The following is a 5,700-nucleotide window of genomic DNA, read 5'->3' on the forward strand; positions in this document are numbered from 1 at the left end:
CGACATTCGAACTCTACTGGACAATGGAGACACAGTCGCCCTCATCCTCCTCGACCTCTCTGCAGCCTTCGACACAGTCTGCCACAGCACCCTTTTACAATGCCTCAGAAACATCGGAATACAAGGAAAAGCACTTGAATGGATCACCTCGTTCCTCACCGGAAGAACCCAGAGAGTCCGCCTTCCACCATTCAAGTCCGAGGCCACCGAAGTCATCTGTGGCGTTCCACAAGGATCCTCACTCAGTCCCACCCTCTTCAACGTATACATGAGCCCCCTCGCGGCCATCGCCCGCCAACACAACCTCAACATCATCTCTTACGCGGATGACACTCAACTGATCCTTTCTCTCACCAATGACCCCAGCACCGCCAAAACTAACCTACACGAAGGAATGAAAGAAGTTGCCGAATGGATGAAACACAGCCGTCTGAAACTGAACTCAGATAAAACAGAAGTCCTCATCTTAGGTACATCCCCCTCTGCATGGGACGACTCTTGGTGGCCGGAAGCCCTTGGAAAAGCACCCATCCCGACAGACCACGCACGGAACCTAGGCGTTATCCTGGATTCTTCACTTTCAATGAACAGACAAGTCAACGCCGTCTCCTCATCCTGCTTCAACATTTTTCGCATGCTCAAAAAAACATTTCGCTGGATCCCCACCGAAACCAGAAAAACAGTCACCCATGCTCTGGTCACGAGCCGACTGGACTACGGAAACACCCTCTACGCAGGTACTACCGCTAAACTCCAGAAGAAACTCCAACGAATCCAAAACGCCTCAGCCAGGATCATATTAGACATCCCGCGTAACGAACACATCTCTGGTCACCTGAAAGACCTCCACTGGCTACCCGTCAATAAGAGGATCACTTTCCGACTGCTAACCCACGCACACAAATCACTCTACGACATCGGCCCAGAATGCCTCAACTCACGACTATCCTTCTACACCCCCTCCCGCCAACTACGTTCTTCCAACCAAGCCCTCGCTACTGTACCTCGCATCAACAAGACCACCATGGGAGGCAGATCCTTCTCATACCTGGCAGCTAAAACATGGAACTCACTCCCCACTTACCTTCGCCTTACCCAGAACCACCTAGCATTCAGAAAGCAACTTAAAACGTGGATATTTGACAAGTAATCCTCTTCCCCGCCCATAAGCGCCTTGAGACCCTCTGGGTATGTAGTGCGCTATATAAATTCTTTGACTTGACTTGACTTGACTTGATATATTGGTACCCTGAATAACTTGTTTCGACTAAGTGACTATAATGACTGAAATTAGATTTACGAGTATTAAGGCACACTTGTCGAGAGTTTATGAAGGAACTATGCATGTCACAATAGGGGACTGAGTAAATAGATACTAATGAGCATGATGCAGTCTATATTCTATTACAGCACTTTTTCCTGTCCAAAGAAGAGGAGACAGTAGTGTTTTAAATGTGGTGAAATGGTTACTGGGAACACTACGGCATTGGGAAAGGCATAATTGCAGAAACATGTCTGCCAAATTACAGTGAAGACCGTGAACCACAGAGTGCTCTATGAATTCCTGGTATGGGATTTTGGTGGTTAATGTTTTCGTGACGGCCGCAGTCATGACGGAGACACCTGCCTGCAAGTTGTTCGGCAGCGATTGTGGCATTTGGTGGAATATATACATACATACATATATATACATACATACATATATATATATATATATATATATATATATATATATATATATATATATATATATATATATATATATATACAATATATACATTCCTTAAGCAGACCTAAAGAATTTTTTTTAAACCATAGTTATTATACATAGTTGTACACAAAGAAATACACATCTTAATACATACATATAGTCAAATTATAAATGTTTGCAAACACAGGGATATGCTGTACATTAAGTTTGAATATTGTGGTTATGCAGGAAAGAGCCAACTCTTGAGTAGTCTTCTGAAGGTAAGTTAGTTATGCATGGATCTTATGTTAGGGGGTAATGAAATCCATAATTTGGCTTCTTAAACAGAGAAAGATGTACCACCTATGTTTTTTTTCTTGTATGGTGGGCTTTTGAGGCGAAGTGCATATCTTGAGCAGCGGTTCCTTTGTTGAATGTATTTGGTGATTTTATTCCTGATGTAAAGCGGTCATGTTCAATGTATTGCTTTGTGGGTGATACAAAGCAGCTTAAAGGTAGGTCTTTTGGCTTTACATGTAGGAGGAATCAATGTTAGTCTTTTTATAGTTAATAATGATGAACAGTTGTCGAGTCCATTGGCATAATCACGTTTAGACAGTATATGCAGGGCCGGACAGGGAACCCAAACTGGCCCAGGCAATTGAGTCGGATCAACGGGGTGGGGGGCAGGTTGAGCGTGTAAAACACTGCAGCTTTTTTTGTTAAGGAGGGCCGGTATTCCAAAACCGGCCCTGGTAACAAAACCGTCCTCCACCGTAGCAGCCCACTGGGGGGACACCAGGTGCTCGATACAGCCACTCCGGCCCTGAGTACATGTGAAATAGTAGCCTGGACCTTGTGTGGTAATCCAGGTGGGGGTAGGATGCGTGTCAGAGTTTTCATGGTAATGAAGCTTGATCTTGCTACTTGGATATTCATTGATAACTTGGAGTCCATGGTAATTTCACAGTTTCTTACTTCCTTAGATAAATTAGGAGGTAGTCTCTGATCGTCAGGCCAGGCGCAGCGTGGGTCATAATTTTTCCTATTGCAACATTTGTGTATTTCAGTGTTGTAAGCACTCAATTTGGGATGGCCACTAACAGCCATGATGATGGCACTCAGTTTATTGACCCCAGATGGCTGAATGGATGGATGAGTTCACCTTGCCAAAAATAAAACTCTCTATCTGCAGATCACACCAGATGGCAATGAGTAAGTTTGAGCCAGTCAAAAAAGACAGTACAAAAGACTAATGCTTTATTGGCGTGACTGCATGAAAATAAGCTTCTGACATGGATGTTTAGACTCCTTCCATGTAGCAGCATCTTCCTCCGCATTGATTTATACAAGCCATGAAACTAGGTCATCTGGACACAGTGGCATAAGCAGTGGCTCATGATCCGAAATCGGTGTCTCTAATTGACTTGCATAGGAGGGACCTGGGGGTCACACAGCAACAGGCTCCCCGCTGACACTATTTACTTTCTGCAAAACAACAGCTCCTGTGAGCGACTGGGTGCCTCAGGACCAAGAGCAGAGGCCCTGATATATAAAAGATGTTGAAACAGTCACAGGGTACAGAATCCAGCGGGATAAGGGGCATCAATGTATCAGCACAAGGTGTTAACACTTCTGAACATCTCTCATGTACATTGTAAAAAGGGTTTTTGAGATATGTTTAGAGGTCCAGATATCTCTGTCACTCTGCTGATAATTTGGCAGAGATGTTTTTAGGCTTGAGCAAAAGACAGGGTACTGGAAGTGTATACTTTCAGTACAAATCATGTCGGCACACATCCACACGCCTCTGAACCATGGTGCAAAGATTGTGTGCTGGAGTACCGGTAGTGAGCAGCAGCATGACATTTTTAGGTTTCACCGGAGAGAGTGCTTATGCGCGGTCGGTGATATAATTTGTAAAAACAATAAAAAAGGAAACTTGAAACGGGCTTAGAACCTGCCCATTATTTACCATTGTTTGGCTTCCACGCCACTCTTGATGCCTTGCTTCTTATTGGTCAAGCCTCCTGCTTCCTCCGGGCTGCTCACCTCCTTCTGCTTTGTCGTGGGGCTTTTGTCCCTGCCATAGAGCATTGACCTAACACAGCTTGCTGTTTGTGGCCAGTGTCATTCCACTTGCAGCGCGCTCCTCCAGGTACTTTTTTTGGGTACTTTTTGCTATGCACTCTATAAGACTGAATGACACTGTAGTGTCTCCCAAACCGCTGTCTATTGTTGCTTCACCCTACCTTCTACCCCACACCTCCCTCATATAGCTTGCTCCGCACTTTTTTAGACCTACTGTGCAACACTGCAGGCTACTGTGCAACATAGCTTTAAGGAGAAAAAAAAAGGGATATGATGCAGTCAACACTGGCTGTGTCTTTTGTGCTGATTCTGACAAAACTCTTCCTCTCGGTCCGCTCAGTGAACTTCAATGGCTTGGGGGTCAACTCTAAGAGTGTCACATCCCTGAACACTTATGTTTAAGTTTTTGTGGGATGTTTGGGTACAATTGGCAGAGGCCTCTGGGACCACCAGTTGGTGCCCCAGGATTCCCTCCTCCGCGACAGATACCTCTTGTTGGTGGATTTATTGGGATGGGGGATTGTTTTAACCTACTTGATCAAAATGTTTGCAGTTTCTATATAGGCACAGGGGTTCGATCACTATAACGTGCATACACCACAAGGAGAACCCTCCCATAGACGACCGATGACCCCACATACACACATTCCCCAGCTCGGGGACTTGAACATCGTATCCTGGAATGTTAGGGGGATCTTAAACAATATCAAAAGGGCTGCATCCTTAGACAAGCTAAAGGCTGCGAAGCCAACATACTTCTCTTAGAAGAAACCCACCTACTTGGAAACAAAACCCCATGCCTTACCCGATTTGGATATAGCACAGCATACCACTCGGGGTTCACATGAGGCTCCCGTGGTACGGCTGTCCTAGTACACCAGTGGGTCCCTTTCACTCTGTCTAAACTCTGGTCCGACCCCGCGGGCAGATACACCATTGCGTCAGGTACGCTACACGACAAATGTGTCACCATAGGTATGTCCCCCCTCCCCTGGGACAAACGTTTGTTGACAGAATCACTTGACTGTGGGGGGAATTCCCAGATGAACTGACGCTATTAAACGGGGACTGGAACAATGTCATGTTACCTTCGGATCATCTGAGATAGCTGGGGCAGATACCCCAGACGGGGGATTCCAAGCTCCACCTCCTGGCCACTACACTAGGGTGGGCTGATGAGTGGCGGGCTTATCATCCTGCCGAGATGGGTTTCACGTTCCTGTCTGCTGTACATGGCTCTCTATCCCGACTAGATTATTTCTTCTTTCCATATTGTTACATACACAGGGTCTCCCAGGTCTCTATCCTGCCCAGGTGACTCACCGACCACTCCCCGATTTCACTTAAGATACACGTTGGACCACAGAGGCCTCCCCTCAGGTGGTGTATGTCACCCTGGCAACTCCATGACTCCAATTACCAAGACATTATCCATCAGGCCATTTCCGATTATCTTTCATCCAACACTGAGGCTGCCCTGTCGAGTGTTATCCTAAGGGAAGCTCTTAAACCCACGATTTGCGGTGTGGAGATGTTATCGCACTGGCAAAAAACACAAACGTCTTGCCCAAATTCTGGAACTAGAAAACCGACAAAGCTCCATTTAAGGCGGACACAGGTCAGTTTAGCGGTCCATCAGCGCCAAGACACCCACGGGTAGAAGTTGCGCTTTATAAATCTTAAAAATAAACAAATAAATAAATAAATCAGTGCAACGTAACCTTCAAATATAACAGCAAATACATCAACTCCTAATTAACGAGGCGCGGGAGATCTGGCTAGCGTCACAAGACAGGATCTACCAGTGGGGACAAATCAATTAAAATGTTACATAGGCTGTGTCAGGCCGCGATATGCCGGCAGTCTTATACACTTCCCCTAACGTCGTAACTCCAGTGTTCACGGACTACTATGCCTCC

The sequence above is a fragment of the Lissotriton vulgaris genome, chromosome 9, assembly GCF_964263255.1.
Source record: "Lissotriton vulgaris chromosome 9, aLisVul1.2, whole genome shotgun sequence".
NCBI classification, from domain to species: domain Eukaryota; kingdom Metazoa; phylum Chordata; class Amphibia; order Caudata; family Salamandridae; genus Lissotriton; species Lissotriton vulgaris.